Below are 17191 nucleotides of genomic sequence, written 5' to 3'. Positions count from 1 at the left end.
AATCTTGCTCCTGTTTAAGTCAACAGCCAATGTTCCGTTTAATAAATTGCTTGCAATAAGTCCTGGTTGTTGTTGCTTGCCAACCACTCTAACCACTGCTGCCTACCCTTTGGGTTATTTTATTTTTTTAAAGGAAAGCCAGTATCCACTCATTACAGTGCTTCCTTTTTTAAAATAGCAGGAACAAATATCTTAAAATACCCTCCATGCCTCTGTATAAGAACAGTCATATTCCTTAAATTCACCACCTATCTAAGCTATAGAGCAGTGCCATAATAACATAATAACTAATAATAATAATAATAATAATAATAATAATAATAATAATAATAAATTTATTATTTATACCCCGCCCATCTGGCTGAGTTTCCCCAGCCACTCTGGGCGGCTCCCAATCAAGTGTTAAAAACAGTACAGAGTTAAATATTAAAAACTTCCCTGAACAGGGCTGCCTTCAGATGTCTTTTAAAGATAGGATAGCTACTTATTTCCTTCACATCTGAAGGGAGGGCGTTCCACAGGGTGGGCGCCACTACTTAGAAGGCCCTCTGTCTGGTTCCCTGTAACCTCACTTCTCACAATGAGAGAACTGCCAGAAGGCCCTTGGCGCTGGATCTCATAAGGAGAGCCCTGCTGGATCAGGCCACAGGCCCATCTAAGTCCAGCATCCTGTTTTCACAGTAGCCAACCAGATCTCTAAGGGAAGTTGGCCGGCAGGAACCATGTTCAACAGTGCTCCCCGCACTTGTGATTCACACCAATTGGCACTCAGAGGTGTACAGGCTCAACAGCAGAGGTATAACATAGCCATCGTGGCTAGTTCATTATGGGTCACAGAATGTGGATTCTGGCCATTCCCTGGAGCCAGGATACCAAACCATATTGTGGCCAGATCACACATTTACTTATTTCACTTATATCCCGCCATTTTGTTTGACATGCAGGCAGTTCTTTACCATTTTGGGGTGGGAGCTCATAACTAATAAATGTTAACGTGTGAACCAGATACAGCCTGCAGCAATTCCCAGAAACCACTGTTTTCAAGCCTCTGCAATCACAGGGATTACTGCTAGCCTTATCAGTGACAGCCCATGTCATGAATACAGCTGCCCACTTGACCATATTAGAAAAGTGAAGGGCTGAGCCAACTGATGCAAGAAAGCAATTAGTGGAGAAATTCATTTTGATCCTCCCCCAGGTGTTCCTGCCTCCTTTCTTAGATATCTTACTAGCATTTATCATTTGTTGCAAGGAGGGGTGTGGGGACAAATCTAGCCATGCTTCAGACCCTCAAAAAATAATATCAATGGGACAAGCCATTTAGATACATTATTTATATACTGCTTTTGGGCTCCACGTGGGCCCCTCCTCCAAAGGCATCATAAGCATAAATGAAATATTTTTTTTTAAGTTGGCTTTAAAACAACTAACTTATTCAAAGCTTGTTGTGAGCATCTGGGAAAGACTGGACTAAACATACTTGCTGTGAGTAGGGCTGTGTCTGCCCAGATCCTGCTTACTGCCGCCTCTGCCTCTCCCTTCCCCTTCCAGTGACACACCAACAGGGTGAGAGTGCTCATGGCCACCTCTCTTTTTGTCCTTTACCTGCAAAGGTAAGTTCCTATGGTTTTGGTGGAGGTAGAGGCAAGGCAGAGTGGGTGATTCTCAGCAAGCTTTCCCGGCTTCGTAAGGGTTCATTTGGAACACACACAAAGCATTGACCTTTTTCAGGGCGGGAAAATGCAAACATGCCTATTAAAACAGTAGCATTATAAAACAAAGCTCTGGGGAATCAACCTGCATGAAAAGCGCATCTGTTTCAAAAAAATAAAATCTGAAAGCAGGGATAGAAGGGCCTGCACAAACCTTCTGAAAGAGAGCTTTCCACGGCTTGACATTGTGAAGTCACAGCCTGCCATCCATTTGGGGCTTGTGCAGAGCAGCTTTGCAGTGAATCGTGACCAGAAAATCCTGGTCCCACAGGAGGTGGTGTGGCCACCAACCTAGATGGCTTTAAAAGAGGGTTAGATAAATTCACGGAGGAGAGGGCCATCAATGGCTATGGACCATTATGGCGATGCTCTGCGTCAACATTTGGAGGCAGCAATGCTTCTGAATACCAGTTGCTGGAAGCCACGCTCTTGTGCTCGAATCCTGCTTGCATGTTTCCCATAGGCATCTGGTTGGCGACTGTGTGAACGGGATGCTGGACTAGACATGCCATTGGTCTTGTGATGGCCTGGGACTCGGGCTCGGACTCAGAACTAGAGGAGTCTCAGTCTGCATTGGATCCTTTGCCTCAGGCATCATCTGAACTATGTCTGGGACCTGATCCGGAGGAGTCCCAGTCTGCACAGGTTCCCCTGCAACAAACACCAGCTGGGCCGAGTCAGGGGCCTGAGCCTGCTCTGGCTCCAGATGCAGGGATTACCTCGTTGCGTCAGCTGGGCCATCACTTACAGCTGCTCCACTACCGGTTTGGTCAGGGGAGGCTGAGGCGGCCTCTGGGTCTAGTAACCCACCAATGTCTCCCAAGGTGCAGAGACTAAGGTCTGAGAGAAGGAGAGACCTGAGTACTCACAGGAGGAATGCTCGCCTTTGGGCGAAACAGGGAGGTGAGTCACTGGGGGATCAGGACCGGCTGCTACCCCGACAAAGATAAAAGGCTGTCGGACCCTGCCCCAGGTTGCGGGAGCAACATTGCTGTATGCTAGATCCTGCCTGAGATCCTGTACCTGTCCTTGCCTGGTTTACTGCCTTGTGTTCTGCCTTGGCCCTGTCGGACTGCCTCCTAGTGGTACCTTTGGATTTTGGAGCAGTCCTGGACCACGTTTCACGGGTTACCCCCGGGGCCAGCACAGGTCTGATCCATTAGGCTCTTCTCATGTTCTTTTCTCAACCAGCAATCTCAGGGTTGCCAGGGACAGTGTCTTTCACTCATCAGTCGTCCCCATAAATAGTTGCTTATGTGCTTACTGTGCTCAATTTTAGGTTTGGGCTTCAGCGCATAAAGCCTTGAATGGTCTAGGACCCAAATACTTGATGAGCTGCCTCTCCCAATATGCTACAACCTGGCCTTTAAGATCCGTGGTGGGGGCTGCTGGTGGTGAAGGGAGATTTCACCCAGGCAGTGACACAGAGCAGGGCTTTCTCTGAAATAAGAACCCCACTGTGGAATGCTCTCCCATTGAAGGTACACTTTATCCCCTGTTCTCTTTCTGTTGCCATCTGAAGGGTTTAAGATGAAATTTATGTAGTACTGTATACCATACACGATATACAGAGTGTGTTGAGATTATGTCTGCTGCATGATGTACTTTATGATATTTTAAGCGTGCGTGGTATTTATTCTTACTTTATGTATTTCTGTGTATTGTCCTGCAATTGTCAGGGTGGTCTAGAAATAAAATGAGGGTAATAATAATAATAATAATAATAGATGTTTATGAAATATTCTATACACATTCAGTCATGCTCGCAATCACTGAATATCTACAAGTGTTGACTGATCTCAGGTGTTGACAGAAACCCAAGCATGCGCCATCTTTCAGGAATTGCAGCCAGACATGCTTGTAATTTCTTTGTGCCAAAGTGAGTGTTCCACAGCCTGTTTTCAGAGCAAATGCTAGAGTTAATTAAGGTCAAGTAACTGCCTGGGAAGCAGAACAGAATGTGTTTGCCAGTCTGCACAGTGCTGAATGCTGATTCATACCACGGGAACATTTTTACAATTGTTTTGCAGCTAAATATTAAGATGCCACTACATTCTCCCCAAGTTTTTAATTTTTGCGACATGCATAATCGTGCACATTCAGAAGGCAGCCTAAACCGCTAGAGCAGCCTTTCTCAACCTGTGAGTCCCCAGATGTTGTTGAACTACAACTCCCATCACACCTAGCTAGCAAGGCCAGAGCTCAGGGATGATGGGAGTTGTAGTCCAACATCATCTGGGGACCCACAGGTTGAGAACTGCTGCACTAGAGAATCAGCATGAGGTGGATGGCATGTTAGGCTGCCACAGCTGTCATTGTGTCTATGTAATATATGTTCTAGCACAGCCTTCTTCAGCCTGGTGCTCTGCATATGGGTTGGACTCAATCCCCCATCAATTCCTGCCTGCGGGGCCAATAGGTGATGGGATTTGTAGCCCAAAACATATGGAGAGCAGGAGGTTGGAGATGGATGTTCTGGTAAAGGCTTTCCATGCAGTGCAAACCATCTAAAATCTTTCACTGCAGCTGGAAAATTATATCCTAAATGAGTCTGGGTGAAAGCATAGGTCAGACTATGGTGGCTGGAGTTGATGCAATTACAACCTCAGACATTTAGAGGGTGTGACCCCAGGCAAGGCTGGCATAGATGATACTCTAAAACAGTGTTCCACAGACAGTGGTTTTTAAGTTGTATGATACAAGCAGCATTGCCCTGTTTAATAACAATGATACAGAAGAACTAAGCACACACTTTTCTTTAACCCATCTCTGAACTAAGCATGCACTCTAAGAGCAGGACCACCAGATGTAAGTCGGGGAAGAGCCGCAGCTCAGTGACAGAGCTTTTGTATGCAGAAGGTCTCAGTGAGGTGCAATTCCTGCCATCTCCATGCAGGGCTGGAAGCGGCTCACTGTCTGAAACCCTGAAAAGCCATCACCAGTCAGTGCAGATAACTCTGGCAAGATGGACCAATGGTATGGCTTGGTATAAGGTAGCTTCCTATGCTCCTAAGCAACCTGGCTAATTAAACCTGTGCTAGCAGCGAGGCTTTCAAGATTGGTGAGAGTGGAGGAGCTGCATGAGCACAAGTCACTGGCTGGGATTGGGAGAGGACAGAAGGGTAGGGATATAAGGAAGAGCAATATGTAGTCCAAGCAATGAGACAGGTGAATCGTTTCGGCAGCTGTGTGCATGTACATCTACAGGCAATTTTTGGAGGTGGGGCAAGGGTACAAACATTGAAAGGAGAGAGCAGGCTAGTTTCGCACCAAAAGAAAAAATAGAATAGTGCCTGTACTATTTTGCTTCATATCTCAGGCTCTACAAATACCACAAACTTACTCTTTTTTTGATAATGAAAATTGGGAATGTGGGGGATTATGGTTCATCCAGGGCAGGAGGATTGGCCCTCTGGCCCTGATCCCTGTGGTGACCCAAGTGTGTACGTACGTATGTAGACACTGCAAAGTGTTCTGAGTTCAGATGAAGATTTGAGGGCAATACATCCTTCTAGGAAGCAGCAGACATGTGAAGTGTTAAAGCCCGTGATTATCTCAAAAGGCTTTAAGGCACCTGGAAAAGGCAGCCTGGGCTTCTTCGCAAAGCCCTGCACAGCTGAGCATCCCGACTGCATCTGCCGCTCTCTCCCCCCCCCTTCCTTTTTTAATGGTGTGCTACATTCGGAGCAATACATAAGCAGAGCCGAAACCTCCGCAGCACACAGCAGCAGCTCCTCCGCATGTGCCTGGGAGTGTGACTGCTGCAAACCGACACATAGACAGTCAGATAGCGCTGCACGTGTTAAAAGAAGAGGCCGGCTGTGGGATTTGGAAGCATTGTTGTTAGATAACAGCATTGAAGGCAAGCAAGCAAGCATTGCCAGGGTGTTGTTTTCGCTTTGCAGTGCGTCAGGATTGGCAATAATATCAATTACTCCCCCGGTGCAAAACACGAGCCTCTCCAAGGACAAGGGGGAGAGCCTAGCTCCATCATCGCAGGCAGAGCAAGCAGAGCCCTGAAAAGCAGCTGCTCTGGGGGCCAGGCAGGCCAAGGCCGTTTCCAGCTGCTGAGGCACTGAAAAGTTAATACCATAAATCCAGACTTGTAACTGCACACCTTTACAACACAACGCCACATCGTGTGCCCTAGTCCACAGTGGCATTTATGTGTATTATTATTACCATTCCATTTGTGTGGTCACTCCAAAAGGTCACTGGCAACCTCTCCCATTATTCTCGCAGCAATCCCATAAGGTAGGTTAGGTTAAAGATAGTAGCGGGTCCATAGCTATTTGGTGACAATTACAGCTTAGCGGGATTTGAACTTACAGCTTTCTGAACTCTGCATCACACTGGGTGTCAGGCAGGGGCCACATCCTCCTTCTCCACCACTCACTTGTTTTTGCTGATACGTTCATAGCTGCACGAGACCCAAAAGGCCTCATCTTGCTAATCTGCATGTCAAAAAAAGAAAGAAACTTCAGGAAACAACCTATGCTTCCTGGCTGACTGGGGTCTGAAAGCACAATAGCCACTAGCTGAGAAAGACATAGGGGCTGATTTGGTCCACTGATTCCCAGCTGTGGACTACTGCCATATAGCCAGCCAGCCAGCCTGCCTGTCTTCCTTTCCTCTCAGTCCTTTTCTGCCTGCTAAAAGGCTAAATCTATTACGACCACAGCATGGTGACCTGAAAACAGCTGGTTGCTCTGTGTTGATCAACAATCTCCTTGCTAGGGCACTTCTCGATGCCCTGTTTATTGAGCATTCATCCCAATTTGTTTGCAGGCAGATTAGACTACTGTTTAATGAGCTTTTAATCTGATTTATTTGTGGGGAGGCTGGATGACCCTGCAGTTATCTCACATTTTCCCAATGCATTTTCTTGTAACTTTCCTCACTGTAAAAAGTCTGATCTTTTGGGGAAGTGAGTTTGTTGCACAAGATCTTCCAATGAGCTCTAATTGCTCAACCTGAATTTGACAGTATGTGACTGAATCCCACCCAAAAATAGAGACATTCTGGAAGCAGGTTTCGGGGCAGGTTTTGAAAGGGTCAGCTCAGCTCAGCCGGTGAATGCACTACAGCTCTTGTGACGTGCCGTTCTAAAATGTTTATAGAAGCACTTTTACAGTTCTAAACTAATAGAAATGTGCTAAGTGGTGCTTTCAGAGCATTGGAGTAAATGCAGCTGACAGGCTAACCCCGCAGGTAGGGTGAGAGAAGCTTCAAATCTGCAGAACAATTTGCAAGACAAAGTGGGGCAGAGCGGAGCAGCATATAAGCAAAAAAGTATGATTTGTACTTTTTTTTTATAAAGGACATCTTGCTGAGCTTATGCATGCCAGGTTATGTGTGTTACCACCAACACAACCTTCTTTTACTCTCACTGCAACTATTCTCTTCTCAGGGCATTTTGTTTTTCCCATACCTCCCTTCTTTCTGTTCCTCCAACCATGTGTGTACATATGCCTGGCAGTTTAGGATTGTACTTCATGCATCTGATGATCTGGAGTGTGATCCAAGAAAGGTTGTGCCATATAATGCTTCTGTCACTTTTAAAGATGCCACAAGAATCTAAATATGCTCAAGGGTTTCTTTCTATCAGAAGAGCAGCAAGGTTCCTCAGTCTCCCATTCCACCATTGTCTGCCTACCGAATTGGGTGAGAATCCACAGAAACACCTGCTAGAAGCATAGGTTCCCCAGAAAGGGGCAAAGTCTATAATGTGTAACTACAGGCTGCCAACTTATGACTGAACCCCACACACCATGGCATGGTGCTGAAGAGAAGCAAAAAGAGACTATGGCAATTCAATGTATTGAATGGGGTAATACATTTCAGAAATAATGTCTTAACAGATTGCTTTATTTGTGCATTTAGCAATGACAGAGTAAAGCATCAGAACGACATACAGATTTTATTTGTCCACTGAAGAACCCCAAGGCTGAATTTCACAGCTTTTATACCGGATCTGACTTGGCTGTGGTGAATGCCAGACATATGGTCTGAAACCTTTCAGAGATTTTTGTTAATGTTTGTCCTTCCATAACACAATGGTGGTGGGGGGGGGGACACAAAACAACCAACCCCCCCCCCCGTCACAAACACCCACGGCAAAAAGGGAAAGGGTAGAGTGGAAGCTCTCTACCACAGAGCTCAAGAATAAAAGAATCTACCATGTTATCCTTTCTCATACCAACAAGAGGGAGTTGCCAGTTCCACTTTCTGTTGCACATAGATGCCACCAGTGCTGTTGGGCTAAAGATGGTATTATACTGCGGGCAGCTACCAGTTCAGCAGTTAGGTGGCATGAGGACTCAATAGATTCCACATGGTCCTATCATATCTCAGATTTGAGCCAAGCTTATTTGGTATGAGCAACGAGTTACTCTCATACTGCTTCTTACTATCCTGCATGCCTGCTCTGCCCTCAGATTAAGAGCTCCCTGTGCCAATTTTAAAATGAACAAAAAGCCAGAGACCCAGGTACAGATCTCCCATGTCTTCTGGGTTCCACAGTCTCCCTGTTCCCAGGTCTGGGATGAGAATCACTTCTTTGTATTTGTTTGTGAAGCATATATCTACTTCCCTAGGCCAAGGTTGAGAGGTCTCGGCTTGTATGTCCCTTGCATTGTTTCAAAAGCAAAACAGCCAGGCTGCAAAAACTGACTGGCTATCAGTGATAGACTTGTTTGCTTCCTGTCTGCCAAGGTGCTGAACATCACAATTATAACCATTATTATTATTGTTGTTAATTTAATGCACTAAACTGATGGAAGGAAGCCCACATGGAGGACATTTAGGTCCTCTTCTTTTATTGTCTGCAGGCTTGTAGGAAATGCCACAAATTAGATTGCTTGGGGATTATATACTATACCCTGGCCAGTGATTGACATGTAGCAGATTTCCTCCTCCTCCACATTAGCTAATGGACTCTAGTTGTACAACAAGCTGCATAAAAGCCACCTCTGGCATTTCCCCTTTCTCACTCCCCATCTTGTATGGGAACTTGCACTGTAATTGGATGTTACACAAGACGTGCATCTTGTACAGAACTCTGCACACCTATTTCACAGAGGCACCGTTCCAGCTGTATACAAATGTCAAACGAATGGCTGCAAAATAGGAAAGGCACAATGGCAAATCAAGCTGCTGAAGGTACAAACCAAGTTGAGTAAGAATAAAGCAAGTAAACAGCAGCCTCTCTTTAATTACTTTCAAAAACACTCAGTAGGGGGTGTAGAAGAGGCTTTATCGTTTATGTCTAACGTTTGCTTTAATCTTCTGAAGTCTTTCTCCACAACTGCAACAAAGACAGGCTGCAATCCTAACCACGTCTCTTCATATGCCTCATTTAACTGAATGGGCTTACTCCCAGGTAAGTGGGGTTAACATTGCAACTCAAGGGTGGTATTCAACTACTTTCTACTCAGAGTAACGTGCCTAATTCGGTCCATTAATTTCAATAGGTCTACTCTGAGTCCTGCAGTCCTGTGCCTGGTTTCCTGGGAGAAACTCCAATTGCACTCAGTGTAACTTACTTTTGAGTAGACACAGTTAGGGCTGTGTAGTAAGGTTGCAATCCTATGTGTTTTTATCTGGGAACTACCAAGAGGGTTCCCACAGATATTCTTAAAAGCCAAGAGTGTCTTTAGGAAAGAAGGTGGTCTTTTCAGTTATTTGGGGCTGAGGGAGCAATCCTGCACACAAGAAGCTGCTGTAAAGCAAACCAATGTAAATTAAGCCAGCATGAAGCTACACCAGATCCAAACTCTCATTCAGCTCTGCCTAAGCCTGGCAAAGGGAAAATAAGACTTTAAAATAAGTGTTCTATGCCTAGTTGCCAGGTCATGTGACCAAGCTGAACAGGCTTAGGATCAAGACTGAGTATTCCCTCTCTGTTCTGGCCTCCGGCGCACACACCCCTTTTTTGGATTTACAGGGGCCTAAGATTAGCCAGCTTTGGCTGAACTGAGCTGGGTACAATGGCAATCTTCAGCTGGGCCAGAGCTGGGAACTTAATGGCAGCTGAGCTGGACACCTGCTGCACCCTAAGCTACTCAAACCAGTGGATCTTGCCATAGGATTGCTTCCTAAATCATTTAATGGTTTGGTAATAGATCAAACACTAGTGTTTAAACACTAATGTGAGCTGAGCACCTTGAACTGGGCACCAAACTGGTTGCACCTAGATGTCAGGATTCTATTTTTAAAAAGCACAATGTAGAGCCCACAAACTCTGAACTGTGCCCAGTTCTGCACAGTATCTATTTGCCACTCACAAATTTAACTTCCAGAAATCATGGAGAATCCCGAAAAATGCAAGGTATACTAACAAGAAGTTTTCCAGGGTCCAGAAAATCAGCTCTGCCCCAGGTAAAAGGGCGCAGTTAAATCATACATTAAATCTGTCTTTGCCCCCTCAGCATAATAAAGCATTAAAAAGTATGCATATATGCATTAAATATTGTTTCAATTCCAATTAAAAGACCTGGCTTACCTTAAGTATGCCTCTGGTCAGGTGTGATCCTTCTTTCAAACTTCAGGTGGCAGTCTTCCTTAGTACCACATGGAACCTGAATAAAAATTTATTTCGTCTTTGAAAAGTTATTATCACTGGCGAAGGAAAAGGAAACTAAAGAATTTCTATGCCACCATCAACTCTGACCCCTGGTGTGCAGCATCCCTCATCATTTTCCCCAATGACCTTACCAAAAATTAGGCTAAAAGAAAAGGAGCAGCTAAAAATCCCTTTTAAAAGTTCCTGTAGAATCTCTATCAGAATCTGCTGTCTCTTGTTTCAGGTGACTCCCAGCCACCTACTAATTGGCTCATCTGCTTAATTGGCTCCTGCTGTACCTTTCGTGGGCAGAATTACCAGTGCTCAAGGCTTTGTGCAAAAAAACTCCAGCTGTGAGTCATTTGCCTTGTTGCCAACATGCCGAAGCTGGTGGTTCTGCTTCGTCACTCACCTGAGTTTTGAGTCCTGGCCCCTATTATATAATTTTTCTTCCCCCCTATCCTCCTCTATATTGCCTAGTGGTGAAGTTTTGCCCATTTATAACAGTACCAGTGAAACAAAATAAAAAAAAATCCTTCCAGTAGCACCTTAGAGACCAACTCTAAAAAAAGACACAAAAGCTCATACCAATAACAAACTTAGTTGGTCTCTAAGGTGCTACTGGAAGGATTTTTTTTATTTTGTTTTGACTACGGCAGACCAACACGGCTACCTACCTGTAACTAGTACCAATGAAAAACCTGAAGTCTCCTCGATGCTGGGCTAGATGGACCACTAGGCTGATCCAACAGGCAATTCTTACGTTCTGTTATGGGGTGAGCATCCTATCATCGCCCTTCCTTTGCTAAAGCATCATCTGTTTCTCTCCACTGTATGAATGGGATTAGAGATAATGAGAACTCCTGCAGAGCAGAAGCTTGTAAGTGCAGAACCATGACCATGTCTGGTGGGTGGGGTGTTCTATCCACACTGCATTTCCTGCTCAGATGTGTGTCTGACTATGCTTTCCAATGAAAGGAACACAATATGGATAGGCAGCATCCATAGCCAGACATTAATGTACCTATGTGGACGACATAAAGGTCTTCTGTGGCCAGATTCCTGTGTGCCCTTCTGTCGGTCAGTCTGGATCTCAGGCTGAAAGTAGCAAGCAGAAAGCCCCTAGCTTCCCTTCAGCTTACTGCCAGAACCTGCTAGCAGGAATGTCTTTCAGCTTGTCAAACCAGAGCTAGGAGGTTCCCTCTGGGTTGCCTTATTTCAGCAAGTCAGTAATACAGCTGTGTAAAGCATTTGCTTTTAGGTAATAAGTTTCAGTTGCCCCAAGCAAGAATCTTCAACCTGAAATGTTTTCAGCCTCAGTAAAACACATTGCTGTCTTTTTGTGCTGTCAGGACAGAGGGCTTAAGAACTTCTGTGGGAAAGGGATACAGAGAAGTATAGAGGCTGCAGGACCACAGTGCTGATAAGCTGGTCAACTTGAATGTATTAATGAAGTGCAGGAGTAATGGGAGGGTGTTTCTAGCCCAGTGGTGACAGCTGATGAGCAGGTGGGTGTGGCTTGATGAAAATGGTCTCACGGGTCAAACTGGATCCCCTGCCATGCCATGAAGGAAGTTTATTTATAAAAAAAAGCTATTGAATATCCACTGGTTTCTGCCTCTAGTCTAGATTGTATGCAGGTCCCCTGCTTTTCTCCCTTAATTACATATTCATTCATTCACTCATGTAAGTTGTTGGGTTTTTTTAAGCTAAACAAGAACTAGACTTGGGGTGATTATATTTGCCTCTTAGTATTTTTTTCAGAGGCTAACAATGAATGCAAAATTATATCTATGCCAATCTTTCTTCAGACTAAACTTTATTATACTCTATGGAATAATAATAATAATAATTAATAATAATAATACATTTTATTTATACCCCGCCCTCCCTAGCCAAGACCAGGTTCAGGGCGGCTAACAACCAATAATAAAAACAAGTTGATTAAACTACAAGTTAAAAACAAGATTAAAATAAAACATTAAAATGCAGCCTCTTCACAGGAGGAGAAAGGAAAAAAGAAAGAGGGGGAGGGAATCAAATTGATTCTAAGCCAAAGGCCAGGCGGAACAACTCTGTCTTACAGGCCCTGCGGAAAGAAATCAGATCCCGCAGGGCCCTGGTCTCATGAGACAAAGCTCCACCAGGCCAGAGCCAGTGTTGAAAAGGCCCTGGCTCTGGTTGAGGCTGTGATAAAGAATTTCATTCTTACCAAGTCAATGTGCTAAATATATTAAGCTCAGTGTTTAATATATAGGTCTCCTATATATTAAGGAGAGTATTTTTCAGCTTGGAGTTTATATATCTCAAAAGAACAGGCTTTATCTTACAGAATCTCCAGTGGAAGCCTTTGGAGAAAAATGTTTGTTGATCTGGCAGTATCTACACTAACAACTAATGATATTAAGGAATGATTAGTGACATAATTTTAATCTTTTAATGACCAATTTAAGCAATTTGAAGAGAATGTGGTTGTTAAGATAAGCGATATTGATTCAATATTGATTAGAACACTAGAACAAAAATATGAAAACTGAAATTGAAAGATGATCAGGTTTTACATAAAAATTAATTGTACTGAAGAACTCCGGGCAGAACAAAAACAAAAAAGGAGAGGAAATAGATTCTTAAGGAGAAGATTCAATACAAGTGGGATGTATCTTTTAAAACAATATTTTGATTTAGGCATAAGTGGTATACAATTAGACAATGCCAGCTTACATCCATAACTATTAGGAGGACTTCATCAGATGAGCGCAACAGTCACATAGAGAAGTTATTAACATTCCTTGTACTGTACTTGAACTAAGTCACTACCTAATTATTCTAGCATTTATTGAATTTTGAGCAGGACACTGCAGAATCTGGTTTCTTAATCTGGTCCACAGCCTAAAGCAGAAGACAGACAGGCCCATCCCACAGGCTCATAATCTTCAAACTCTAAGGATCAGGCCACATGAAGCTATATAATCTGTAACAGGATTCCTGACACTAGAATCAATGTCCGTTACTTCCAGGTAAATGAGATAAGGGTCCTGGCAAGCACCCTTTCTGCGGCATTTACTGATGAAAGAAACCTCTTCAGCAAGGCACTTGAAACAAGATTTTGCTTCCCTCCCTGCTTAGCATTTAATTCCACAGCACATGCTTACGCTATATTTTTCTTTAATGGCTGCATTCTTTCTGCTTGGAGTCAAGCTGTGTTAGTAGGCATAAGCTCAACGTATGAGGCCCATAAATAATATGCTGGTAAACCAAAATATGTTATTGCAGAAAGAGCTGGTCTGAATGTTCAGAATGATGAAAATTTCAGTTAGGAATCTCAATCATGCTTCTGCATTCCCATTTCTAAGCTGGGCCTTGTGTTTCAGAGGTCATCTGAAGCATGGATTTTGCTGTAATGATTTCCTGCTTTACAATCAGATATTCAGCAGAGCAAATTTTTCACACTTCTGAAAACCCCAGCTTTGATGCAGACAACACACATATATTATGGGGTGGGAAAGCCCTGGTATGTGAGCCAGAGACAGTGGATGAAACCTGGGTTCTACTCTAGTTCCCTTGCTGACCACCAGCTGTTTGATGTTGTACAAAGTGTGCAATTGCCGCTCATTTCTTTGCAATAACATGGGGAGTGGAAGTAGATTTGTGTTTCTTGCCAATATGCCCAAAGTCATCCATGAGTTTTGCAAATACGGGGGCATGCCGTTTTTCAGGATTCAACTGCATTTTGAGGTTTGAGGCTTTGAATAGATGTAAAGCAGGACTTGAAATTCACATATGCATTGGCTGCATTTGCATTCCTCTGCTGGGGCTTGGTGAGGTTTTTCAAAACCCTTTGCTTTTATTTTACAAAAAAAAAAAAAAAGGTCAGGGGTAAAGGGAAGGTGAAACTGGGGCATGCCTGTTTCAGTGGGAAATAGCTCTCTGGGTTTGCCTTAGTGAGAGAGATTGTGTGATTGTTTTAAGGGTGCATGGCTGTATGAGGGCCTGACCACACCCACATTTACTTATACAGTGGTACCTCAGGTGAAGAACTTAATTCGTTTCGGAGGTCCATTCTTAACCTGAAACTATTCTTAACCTGAGGTACCACTTTAGCTAATGGGGCCTCCTGCTGCTGCCGCGCAATTTCTGTTCTCATCCTGAGGTAAAGTTCTTAACCCGAGGTACTATTTCTGGGTTAGCAGAGTCTGTAACCAGAAGCGTCTGTAACCCGAGGTACCACTGTAGAGACATTTCTACATCCCCCTGTTAAATATGTCCTCAGAACTGTTCAAACTAAAAGCCAGCAAAATATAAAGTACAATCACAATTCAAAAGCAACCAATCACTTTTGGATCTGGGCACCCCCACTACTTGAATGCGGCCCCCAACAACTTTCCACAGAAAGCTTTCTGCAGCCCATGACTTCTGGTGAGGTCAAGGTAGTTGGGGGAATCCACTCAAGGTCAATTCCTTAGGTCAGTCCCCTCAGTCTCCCTATTAAATTAGAACTAATTTTATTGTATTTGAAGTCGGCTTCTCTTTGGATGGATCTATACATTCAGTAGTCTTACCACACGATACATTTTTGTCACCCACAGTCACACGGTGCAGTCACTTGATGTTTGGCGAGCTTATGGTTGCGATGTCCTCTGTTTAATGTTGAGCAGGTCAGAGGAGTTGAACGAGAAATGGTTTTATTACAGAACTGCTTATAGCAGGCCTTCTCTCTCTTAGCTGCCTTCTGCCTCTGCTTCTAGGCCTGCCTGCTGCTTGGGCCTAACTTCCTAAACGACCTATGGGAGGTGCCCTTAAAGGTATACTCACATTTATCCTTAGCAATGACGATCACAGAACGGCATTGAACCCTCTCGCGTCGTTCATATGGATCCTGCGGCGTGACAAAGGCAAAAATAGGTCAGTTGAAGCTACTAGCTGTGACTCATTGACATCTGGGCATGACAAATTGACAAATGACGCAGCAGAAGTAGGTTGGAAGAACAGGCTTCACGAGGCTGTGTCAGAGCTGCCTCTGCCGATTCCTGTTATTGGGGGAGTTTGTCCCCCCCCCCCCGGTTTGTAATTTCAGCTGTTGGCGGCAGCTGCAGAATTCTACTTGTTTTCATGAATTAAATGGCAGCAGAATCACTTACTGCACAGTTAGCCAAGTTCACTCTACTGCAGTGTTATCCAACAAAAAGGAAATGAATGCAAAATCAAACAATTGCTGTCCTAATTGACCAGCACATTGGCTTGCGATGTACCAGAGAGCCGTAAATAAAAAGGTTGTCGTTGTCATTGCATATTTGTTACCTGAACACCACAGTTAAGGTGCAGCTCCCCTAACTCATTGAAGGAATGCGTGAGGGGACTTGCCATGTGGACTAGCTCCACTACACTGGCAATCTGCATAGCGGCCACAACTCCCACTGCCCGAGCATTTGGCTGGGGTGAGAGGGTTCTCCACACCCATGTCCTGATGTATGGGTGCAGAGCTCCCCTGCTCCCCAGAATGGGCCAGGGACCCTCCTTGCCTGCAGCTCTGGGTATGTACACCTCGGTGTCCCCAAAGCCCTCTCTGATGTGCTCCAAATGCGTGGATGGCAGGAGGGCATGTCTGCTGGGCCTGTCAGTGGCAGGGACTAGGATGGATCTATTTCAATGCAGGCCAAGAAACTCAAACAACAGTTAGCCATCACACCAGTAACACCTAAACCAGTTCAGGTTCCTTCTGTTCCCTCCTGTGCTGCCTTTGGAAATAGGCAGATGGGCCTTCTAGCAGCTATTAACTTTTAACTGTCCTAGTACTGTTATTATTGTATTGTGTTTGTTTCTACCGTGAAAAACTCAATACGATGAAAGTAATAATCAGTTAAAATAATAAAATCAGAATTCAGCTAAATGCCCGCTAGAATATGTATTTCAACAGTCACCATCTGATTTGAATCGCTGTTGTTGTTGTTGTTATGACCAGCAATTCCATACAAGATCAGTGTTTCAAAAATATTCAGTAGCAAAATGCTTGCTGATCTAGCCTATAGATGCCTAAGCAGCATATGTAGCAGTATGACATAAGAATTCATCTAGGAATACTGCTGAGATGGGGATAGCAGTAACTGCCTGATCAACACACAAATGTGTTGCTCTAGAAGGGTGTTCATTTATGCATGAAACAGTAAGATACTATTTAGCTCCCAGCCTTCTGTATCTGATTGAATAACAATAGGAAGGTTGCTGCTCGCATAGAAGCAAAACAAGGTCACTAAACATGTTCTTAAAACACTTACAACTAAACCCACACTGCCATGACTCTAGGTAGGCTGTATTATGCATGCTGCTTCTAGTCACATGCTGCATTCTCTTCCATCACATTGTGTAAATTTATACACAGAACAGTAAGGCTTTAGCTGATTTGACAGCCATGGAAGTTTTTAATCAGCTCCAAGTTTGTTCTTTGGGTCTCTGTGCATGCTGTTTAGTTATCCCAATTATTGCACAAATATGCTTATTAAGGCTTAGAGCTTTATTAAGCTGTACATATTAGAAATAATTTGTGAGTTTATTTAATGAGCCTTCCACATCACTGTCATTAGTTCCAAGACCAATGCTCTGCAGTTATGTCTGCACTTTAAAGAAACTGCCACGCAACTGCAGAATCACCATCTCATGAATGACACATGCTGATATTTCAAGACTTTAGAGCAGTATTTTTGAAACTTGGGGCGCCAGCTGTTGTTGGACTACAACTCCCATCACACCTAGCTAGTGGGACCAGTGGTCAGAGATGATGGGAACCGTGGTCCAAAAACAGCTCAAAACCCAAGTTTGGGAAACACTGCTTTACAGCAACCTTTGAAAAGGTACAGATACCAAAGAATTGACTTCACAAGCTCCACAAAATGAGAATGGTGTCATCAGTGCTCCCACCCAC

At 44.1% G+C, this 17191-nt stretch overlaps 1 protein-coding gene across 7 annotated transcripts in view; it reads right to left on the bottom strand.

Annotated features, from left to right (window-relative positions):
* DCSTAMP (dendrocyte expressed seven transmembrane protein) overlaps nucleotides 1-15264 on the bottom strand; it is a 45373-nt gene extending 30109 nt beyond the window's left edge. For 3 of the 7 annotated variants that reach the window (XR_014549924.1, XM_083621743.1, XM_083621742.1), the window contains exons 1-2: nucleotides 14835-15029; nucleotides 10216-10291 (exon numbers count right to left, since the gene is read on the bottom strand). The gene's annotated coding sequence lies outside the window, so the exon portion shown is untranslated. Of the gene's footprint in view, nucleotides 1-3496; nucleotides 3608-6041; nucleotides 6167-10215; nucleotides 10292-10976; nucleotides 11106-14834; nucleotides 15030-15087 lie in introns of those variants that run through there. The other 4 variants (XR_014549923.1, XM_083621740.1, XM_083621741.1 and 1 more) reach the window with 3 other exon arrangements.
* Nucleotides 15265-17191: the final 1927 nt, after the last annotated feature.

The sequence above is a fragment of the Podarcis filfolensis genome (genome assembly GCF_964270895.1).
Source record: "Podarcis filfolensis genome assembly, chromosome: 7".
NCBI classification, from domain to species: domain Eukaryota; kingdom Metazoa; phylum Chordata; class Lepidosauria; order Squamata; family Lacertidae; genus Podarcis; species Podarcis filfolensis.
This window is presented reverse-complemented; position numbering and strand designations above follow the sequence as displayed.